The sequence below is a fragment of the Cetorhinus maximus genome, chromosome 12 (genome assembly GCF_964194155.1).
Source record: "Cetorhinus maximus chromosome 12, sCetMax3.hap1.1, whole genome shotgun sequence".
NCBI lineage: Eukaryota > Metazoa > Chordata > Chondrichthyes > Lamniformes > Cetorhinidae > Cetorhinus > Cetorhinus maximus.
This window is the reverse complement of record NC_135890.1, coordinates 43,301,636-43,311,535: the sequence shown is the minus strand read 5'-3', so window position 1 is coordinate 43,311,535 and position 9,900 is coordinate 43,301,636. Positions and strand designations below refer to the sequence as shown.

General features: G+C 44.3%; 1 long non-coding RNA gene across 1 annotated transcript; it reads left to right on the top strand.

Moving 5' to 3' along the window:
* The first annotated feature begins 318 nt into the window (after window positions 1-318).
* LOC144687403 (uncharacterized) lies at window positions 319-5,668 on the top strand. Its single transcript, XR_013578133.1, has 2 exons — window positions 319-464; window positions 5,250-5,668. It is a non-coding gene; the product is annotated as an uncharacterized LOC144687403 (long non-coding RNA).
* The last annotated feature ends 4,232 nt before the right edge of the window (window positions 5,669-9,900 follow it).

The window sequence follows — 9,900 nt, the reverse complement described above, 5'->3', positions numbered from 1 at the left end:
CCCTTTCACTTGGGCACAAAAATTCATTTTAAAACATTATGTTGTGGTGATGACCATGTAGAATGTTTCTGTTTCATGTCAAAGAATTAATTAAGTTCTTTTGAATGTTTTGTCTTCTTTTCACCTAGAGGTAATTGGTGATATTAAATTTATTCACACACAGGCATTCTGGAAGAAATAACTTTGAATATTAGTTAAAAATAAATCAGTAGGGATGAATTTTCTTAAATTCATGGCCGACTATGCCTGAACCATCTGAGTTCTTAACAATATAATTTTATGTGTGTTTTCCAGATTCAACTGTAGCTTAAGTTTTAACCAGTGTTGTTGATTTTATTAATTCTAGTATCCACCTGCAAAAGGCGCATCGATGCACAAAATGTCACAAAAATACTGAATAATAGAAAATGTTCAGGAAGAATTGATTTGACTATATGTGACGGTCCTTGTCCTGGATTAACTATGTAAGTATTTCCTTTTATGTTTTTAATTGTGACTTAAATAAGAATCATTAAATATTGCTTCTTAATGAAGAATAAGAATTTACTGAGATTGGAACTAGAAACGTTGGACAAAATTTTTACCTTGGCAGGCGAGCGCACGACTGACCCGCTTGAGCGCAAAATGATACGTCGGGTGTGTGTCCCGATGTCAACGCTCACTTGCGCGATATGTCGGTCAGCGGGCGTGCGCCGGAGTCAGCAGCGCGTCCGCCGACAATTAAGAGGCCTATTAAGGCCATTAGCAAGGTAATAAAAATAAATTTTTCGCAGCCCATCCAACCTTAAGGTTGCCGGGCACACAAAAAGGCCAAGTGACCTTTGCATTTTTTAGGAAACCTCATCCACGGGCGGAATGAGGTTTCCTAAGGCAAATAAAAACAAAATAGAACATTTAAAATTTAATTAATAACATGTCGCTGCTCATGTGACAGAGTTTTATTGTTTTATTACATTTTCCATTTCATTATTTTTTTTTAAACTCTTCATATCCCTGAGGCAGCTCTGTGCCTCAAGGAGATTCCCAAGTGTTCACTCATGTGCATACGCGAAGTGCGCGCTCGCCCTCCACCCGCCCGCACGGGCAGCGTTGAGCGCTGCCGCTCGCGTTTCATGCTGGGTGGGCCTTAATTGGCCCGCCAACGTAAAATCGCCTTCCAGCCTCGATCGCTGGCGGCGGTTGACTTCCTGACCGCTCCCCCCGCCGAGCCCGCCCGACAAGGGCTAAATTCTGCCCATTGTTTACATATTTAGAAATTATTTTTGATTGAATACATATTTATGCACAGCAATGTGCAACTAAAAATGGCTAAATATAATCCCTAATCAACAGTAGCACGATGTTTGAGAAAAGTTGCTGTTAAATGTACATTTGACTTTGTGTAGTTGCTCACCATGATTTTGTTTCTGCTCATATCCTAACGGTTCCTTGCCAAGTTGTTCAATAATTGTTTGTGTCCCTTTAATGCTGACAGCTTCCGGGTGACCAACGTGACCAAACTGATGCAATTTACCTATTTAGGGTGTTTTGTAGTTAGTTATTCATTCTGTACCTTATGGGGGTTACTTTCCCTAGATACTTCAGGCAGTGTGGCCAACATAGGATCTTGAGCTGCAATGCTGGTTTATCCGGCCTTCAATGCAAGATGCCACGTTGGTAAAAGAGTTGAAGTGAATGGTTGAAATGGCTGAAGGATCGTTAAGGCTCTGATTGACAGTTACATGGCCTGCCGATGCTTAAAAAACAGGCTGCATGGCATTTTGCTAGCCGGCCTTTCAATTAATGACCTCTTCCAATAGTGACAAGCAGAATAGGAGGAAATAAGTTGTGGCTAGGATTTTGAGTGCTAGTTAAACATATGCTCAGCTTTCACTGTTCACTTGCTGCTGGAGATTGAAGGACTACATTGCATTTGAAGAGGACCATTGAGATATATTACAAGACTTTCTGTGACACTTTGTCAAGACTTCATCAACACTCAATCAGCAATTCTCCCAGGAATTTTCTGAGAACCTTATCTATAAAGAGAGTTGCTGTGCTACTGTATCTTAATGGAAACAATGCCCAAAACTTCCAATCAGATTCGGAACCCCTGTGTCTGACACTGATCAGACAGAAAACTACCCAACGACCTGTATATGTTGAAAAGGCTCCGTATTCCAATCGAAGATGCAGAAGAACCCCCTCAGTGCAGGAATCCTCACAGAGAGCAGCAAAAAGAATCAGCGCAGAAGCCACAACCCTTTTTATGATGCTAGTTGTCATAAGGAAGGTTTAAGTGTCCAGTGTGAATGTTAGTGAATGGGTGAATGGCTGAGTAGATGAATCAGCGAATGGGTAGGTTGGGTGAGGTGGTAGGATGTCAGGCGGGTAGAGTGGCAGGTGGTTGAGGTGGTAGGGCGACAGGTAGGTAGGATGGCAGGGTGGCAGGTGGGTGAGGTGGTAGGATGGAAGGTGGATAGTTAATGGGTAAGTGGGTAGGTGGGTCAGGGGTGATGGTCAGGTCAGAAGGGGTTATCAGGTTGGGGGCTAGTCAGTCAGGTCCTCAACGTGCAGCTCGTGCGTGATCACCAGCAGTGCATCACGCAGGTGAATGTCACCATCCCACAGATCTTTGAACCCCTTTGAATGTGCATGACTGACTATGAGATATCATGGGATACCCTCTGATGCCATGGCTCATGATTATGCTGAGGAAGCTCCAGACACCAGATGAGCACTGAGGGCCAGTCAGCCACTAGGAATGTCATTGAGCAGACCATTCCTCAAGCTGAAGTTTAGCACCATGACTGGTCAGGAGGTGCCCTGCAATACTTGGTCAAGAAGGTCTCCAGAATCGCGGTGACTCCTTGCATGCTCCACAATCTAGTGACCATAAGAGACCAGCTGGTACTACTAGCAATTGTGCCTGAGTGGCAAGATCAGAGGCAGAATAGGAGGAGGAGGAGGAAGATGATAGGGATCAGGGGAGCACCATAGATTTCTAGCAGATGACTCACACTACTATTGAGATACATCCAGAACCATCTCACTTTGGAGCATTGCTGTTACAGCCTTACCTTCCATGACTAAGGATCCATCAAGAGGTTCACGATCTACTGTGAAGTCTTTCAATTCCTTCCCCTGACAACTGATTCTAGCACTTCTAAATAGCCATATTCACCCTTTATCTGCAGCAAACACAAACCATGAAATCATGACATAACTAACAACATTTATATTAAACTATTCACCCTGGTGCTTACACATAGTAACTATTCCGTAAATGCTTTTACCTACACTGGCGCTTTTACAAAGTGCAATCCCAGTGGTAGCTGCATGTGAGGTGGGTAGCTGTTGAGATTCTGAAGACAGCAGTTCAGATATCCTTCTGGGATGCCCTTGAAATGCTGTGGGCCATCTCAGCACGTGCTTCAGTGGTCTGGGAAATGATGGCGTGGTGGGGGAGGGAGTTGGAAGGCAGTCAGCAGAAGAGAGGCCAGTCAGTTCCTGCCCCTTGATTCCCAAGCCCCCAGCTTGGGGTGTTTGTTCAGTGATCTGCTGGAGAACAGATCTTTGGGCATGAAGATGCTCTTCAAATCCCTTGCAACCAAGGAGCACAGAGCCAGCATGGCAGCTTCTGAGCTTCCATTGCAGCACTTTGCCATCCAATGGAAGATGTAAGTAGTGCAATGGAAGCTGTTTGGAAATTTTTCAAAATGCTTTGTGATTTCATGCAAGCTTTTTGGTCATTCCGTGGAACCTGCAATGACTACAATGGGAAATGATGACCTCAATCATCAGACAAACATGATTATGATGTTGGGCTTCACAGACTACCCCATGGAAATGACCAGCCTTTCCATGCAGGAGAAGATGGGTTTCTGGCTCTGTGTCAATCCACAGACCAAGCTGGAGGTGGACTCCTCCCCATCTACCACATTACCTGCCTCTGTGGCTTCCTTCCCTCCTGCAGCTACAGGAGATCTCTCTTTCTCTGGGCCTCTTCCACCAGGACTACCAGTGGTGGAGACGAGAACCTGTGTGTGCCCTCTCCTCCAGTCTCTGAGCCATTGTCAAATGTTCTGTTGTCAGCCACACTTTCAGTGAAAGTGGATGCGAGGAGGCCACATATCTAAAATCAACAGTTGAGTGCGAAACTTGCAGATGTCTGTTTTAGAATCTTCAGGTCCAGTTAAATCATGGCAATCATCAAGTGGCTCTAAAATTGCATGCTTAAACTAAACACTCAAACAGGCACGTTTTATCACCACAGCACCTAATTAGAACACATTTGTATCATTTCACTAAAATAAACCCCCTAACCTTTCAAAAATTTCCCTCTCTTATCTATCTGTAAATTATTCTAATGGTGCTTGCTATCTGATCATGTTCAGAATATGGTAACACATTCTTCAAACCAACGCGAGTCATTGTACAATGCTTCTTATATGAAGCATCTTTAGACATTTCAGACAGAATCGGACATGGTATAAAACCAAAATCTACCTTCTTTTAAATTGTTATCAACACTATGGGCTGAATTTTTTGCCTGTCGGGCAGGCCCAACCCAATCTCCGGCAGGTGGGGAGCCGATCCCCGCTGGAGAAGTGGGCCCCGCCACCATTTTAAGTGGGTGGGCCAATTAAGGCCCGCCCAGCGTGATGTCCGCCGGGAAACGCTATGCGCTCCCTGTGCGGGCGAGGTGGGGATTCCCTAAATGCAAGAGTGCGCTCTTTTGCACATGCACACAAAAGAGCACACATCTGCCTGAGGCTAAGTGCTGCCTCAGGGAGATCACTGAAATGTTTTCAAACTTTAAAAATAGAAAAATAAAAAAATCATTAACATGTTCCCCTCATGTGACAATGTCACACAAGATGGGACATGTTAATAAAGTGCACAAAAACTTTAATAAACTTTTTAAAAACCGACATGAAACTCATCCTGCTGGTGGATGAGGTTTCATGTTTTTTCAGAAGCCCGCTGGGGCTCCTGGCCTGTCCGCCAGCCTTAAGGTTGGACGGGCAGGTCTTTAACTGTTTTAATTATCGGCGGGTGGACAGCTGATGTCGTTGTGCCCCTGCCTTTCTGAAGATTTAAATGGGGCGGGATGACGTCTGGGGTTTCCCCGACGTCATCCCGCGTCAGTTTCGCATCAGCGAGCGGGCCCCGCTCCCTTCTCGCCGACGGAAAAATTCAGCCCTATGTCATTTTGTTGCATTGTTCTTACATTTATCTGCTAAAACATACAATCTCTTATTTTCTAGATTTAACACCACATCAAACAGCCTTGAGCATACTTGTGAATGTTGCCGAGAACGAGAGACTGAACGTAGGACAGTGAAACTTGATTGTACGGATGGAAGTACTGCAACATACGAATATATTCATATCAATTCATGTCACTGCCTAGATGTTTTCTGTCGTGAAATTACTGTCTGAACACCAGAATCTCTAATGAACAAACTGGATCTTGAACGCGAAAGTTAAATTCAATTTACAATTATCTTTCAAAAGTAATTTCTTACAGTCTAATGCTACATAAGAGCAAACGAGAAACATGTTACATTTAGCTATTCTTTTCAACAGGAGTTAAAGGAATCTTTGCAACATTACTTTGTTGAATAAAACTGTCTGCTTTTTCATAACCACAAACAAATATCAATAAATAACTGCAAGGAACAAATCTTTAGAGTCAATCAATATGTTAGAATTTTACTTTCTAAAATATAGAAGCAAAAAATTAACAGCCCACTATTTGGACCTTGGGACAGAATTTAGCCCTTGTAGGTGGGCATGGCGAGGGCGGTCAGGAAGCCGACTGCTGCCCGCGACCGAGGCCAGACGGTGATTTCACTCTGGCAGGCCAATTAAGGCAACCAAGCAGTAGCGCTCAGCGCTGACTGTGCAGGCGGGGGGAGGAGGACGAGGGGGGCAAGCACATGCGCATGAGTGTGCACTTGAGAATCTCCCAGAGGCACAGAGCTGCCTCAGGAAGGTGAAGGGCAGAATTTTGCCTGTGTCAGGCAGGCTCGGCAGGGGTGGTTGGGAAGCTGACCGCCGCCCGCGATCGAGGCTGACAGGTCAATTAAAGCCCGCCGAGTGTGAAACGTGAGCTCAGCGCTGCCTGTGCAGGTGGGGGAGGGGAGAGTGCGAGCGGGTGAGTGTGACCTTCGCACATGAGTGCGAGTTTGCACTTCATAATCTCCCTGAGGCACAGAGCTGCCTCAGGGAGATGAAGCATTTTCAAAAAAGATAATAAAGAAATAAATAATGTAATAAAACATGTTCGCTCGTGTGACTCTGTCACATGAGCAGGGACATATTATTACTTAAATTTTAAAACTTTTATTTTTATTTGCTTTTGGAAACCTCGTCCCGCCTGTGGATGAGGTTTCCTAAAAAGTGCAAAGGCCACTTGGTTTTTTTGCCTGCCATCCAACCATAAGGTTGGATGGGCAGCAAAAAATTTCTTTTAATAACCTTGCTAATGGTCTTAACAGGTCGTTCAACTGTCGGCGCGTCCACTGACCGAAATATTGCGCGAGTGCATGTTGATGTTGCGACGCTCACCTGACGCCAACATGCATCATTTTATGCTCGAGCTGGTCGAGCACATGACTGTTCTTTATCAATATGGGAGGTGGCGCACCCTAACTCTTAGTGAGTGTGGACTCCCTGACCATCATATAGGAAAGCTAGGAGCTGTTGAACTACTTCCTCATCAGCACCTCATTATCTTCAGCAACAAATTACATGCACACAGTTACAAAAGAATGTGTTTTATGACAGTGCAAACATGGTCATAGTCAGACTTTTTAACCATGAGTTATTCCTTGGTTCACACTTTAAATTCCATCCATTTTAGCCACAGTATCTAGATTTCCTACATTATACTAAAATAAAAGCAAAATACTGTGGATGCTGGAAATCTGAAATAAAAACAGAAAATGCTGGAAAATCTCAGCAGGTCTGACAGCATCCAAGGAGAGAGAAGCAGGGTTAACGTTTCGAGCCCGTATCACTCTTCAGAGCTAAAGAGGAGTAGAAATGTGATGAAATTTATACTGCTCCATCCCCCTTAAACGGTATAAATTTCATCACATTTCTACTTCTCTTTAGCTCTGAAGAAGGGTCATACGGACTCAAAACTTTAACTCTGTTTCTCTCTCCACAGATGCTGCTAGTCCTGCTGAGTTTTTTCAGCATTTCCTGTTTTTATTCTACATTCTATTAATTGGTAGATGTAATATAACATTGGTGGTTATTCCATTCATGGGAGTTGCCAGTAGCCTAGATTTAGAAATAATACTAGCCATTGTTTCCACTGAAACCAAGAAAAACAAATGTATTTTATAAAGCATTTATTACATATTAATGACATGCTTTAACAATAAAGACCTGATTCACATTGGCTGATTAATGATGTTAATCAGTAAAAAAAAAATCACTCACTCAGAGTAGGGTTGATTTTCTCCAAATGCGTTCTCAGGACACTGCAGTGTGCAGAAATAGTGTGTGGAGATTGTTTGGAACATTTTACTTCCTAAATTAGATTTTATCCTGAAAGATTAGTAGCTCCATTGTACTTAAATTACTCAAGCATACAGATCCAGTTTAAAATGCTCTGCAATCCAATGTGGTTAGACGCTTTTCACTTCCCTGTGCAATAATTTTACTGATAGGGATAATCACTGAACCGAACACAAAGGCACCCAAATTTCATCACTTTGTAGTCTACACCACGAATACAGCAGTTGTGCAACTTCCATGACCCCAGCTTCAGATAGTTGATTCTCATTGTTTCAGTAGACGCTGATGTTTCTTTCCTGTAAACAAAATCTGCTACCGCCTCTTAGGGAGTGGCAGAACAGAAATCAAGAGCAGGTTGGCACAGCTTGGCCTGAAGTTTCTTTGAAGTGAGTGACCCTGTTGTTACCTCTGTCAAAACAAAATTGCGATGGCCACTTGCTGTAGAGGACATATTGTACACAGGGTTGCTGGATCTTCTCCTCCTTATGCAGTTACAGGCATAAAACCCATGTAAAACAGGTTAAGCAGCTGAAGTACAGGGAAACTTTGTGTAACCTTTCAAAAGATAGCTCAGCATCAAAGTGAGGAACAAACAGGTAGCACTACACAAACATAAAATGCTTACTCATTCTTAGCTTCTACCCTCTTTTCCTACTAATCCTTCAACTCAGTGGTGGCATAAGAGGAGGAAGAGGTGGATCTTTGTTCCGTATAATGACAATGAGTGCAAAAGGCATATGAGAACTCGGATACCTTCCCTGTACAGATGTGTGAGACTGCCCCATCATCCTCTGCCCCAACCTCTTCCAATTTAGTACCAAAAGCACTTGTTTCCTCACTCCGAGGCACCAGTTTAGAGACTTTCACCCAGGGGAATTGATGCTTGAAATGTGGAATGGACACTGTCTGATTTGCAGAGCACAAGCAACATGGAGTGACTGAGAAAGTCCCAATTCCTTAGTCAAGACCAAGCAGAAGGCTGCCAAGGTTCAGAATTATGGGACCCAAAAATCATGGGAATTTAAAACAAGACTGTTTGAGGAGCACCGAATCTATGTGCAGGCTCTGAGATCTGTTTCCAAGTGATGTACTTCAACTGATAGGTGTGAGTCTTGAGCCGACAGTTACCCTTCTTCGGAATATCAGGGAAGCTTTCCCTTCCTTACTGGCACCAGTCGAGTGTGTGGCAGCTTCATTGGAACCAGCACCAGATCCCCACTGAGAAAAAGTAGCAAAGGACCAGTCATTGCCTCCACCTCAAAAGAAGCACAAGAGGCAACTCAGGAGACAATAGCAGACAGAATGGAGGGTAGCATGAATCTCAGCTTCCAGGCTGGGGCGAGTGCTGTTACTGTCTTTTTCTGGGTCTGATAGTTACCATCAGAACAATCATGCTGGTGACCATTGGAGGCACAAATCCAGGGTCCAGTGGAATAATGATGGTTCCAGTTCACTTGCCTATTTCCATTTGTCTAGACAAGAATCACAGGTAGATCAGACTGGGTAAGAAAACTAGAGGCTGAATCTTCTCAGCTCCAGGTTAGTGACTTTGGAGGCAGGGGAGTTGGGAAAATAGCAGGGATCCACATTCGTGCAGTTCCCAGACACATTCTCACCTCTGGGGGAGGTTTCCCAGGGGGAGGCAGTGAGATGGATCAGCTACCCATTGAATGTAGGTAGGCAGCCAATTTGCATGTTTAAAGCCCCAATCAGAAGTGATTTGGAGGGCTGGCTGGCATTTTGCCAGTAGCAGAGCTACGCCCCTTCTTCATGCGGAGGCTGCCAGCTCTGTGGAGGCGACCTTCCTGTGGCAGTCTGTGGAGCACTGGAGGCTCCATGCTCCAAAGACAGGACTGCAGGACAAGAAAGGCAGACCCCGTGGCCCCAGTGAGCTATCCGGGGAGGTATCCCCTACAATCTTGGGCCGTCTGAATTCTTCATATTGGGGCACCCTCTCAATCCCCTGACCTGCCTTAGCAGCACCCACTTCTTCTAGTGGGGCAGCCGAGGCTTCAAAGTTGCTGACCTTCTGATCCTCGGTCTGCACCAGGAACCTGCCCACCACCCTTAATTGGCCAATTAGGGGCCTTTATCTCTGAAAGTGGCCTGCTATTCTGGGTCCCAGCAAGGATGGGCTCAGGAGGTTGATTTGACGCTAGTGCCCTGCATCAGATTTCCTTCACTTAAGCACATTAATAAACTAATTGGGTTTTAAACACAATCAAACAGCTTCAGATTTTTATTAAAACTGAATTCTACTTCTCCTGGAAGGACTTGAACTGAGGTTCTCAAGATTACTAATCCAGCTCTGGATTGTCTAGTCCAGTAACATTAACATTACCACAAAACCAAGCAAATCAGCCTAGAATATATAAAACATGATAT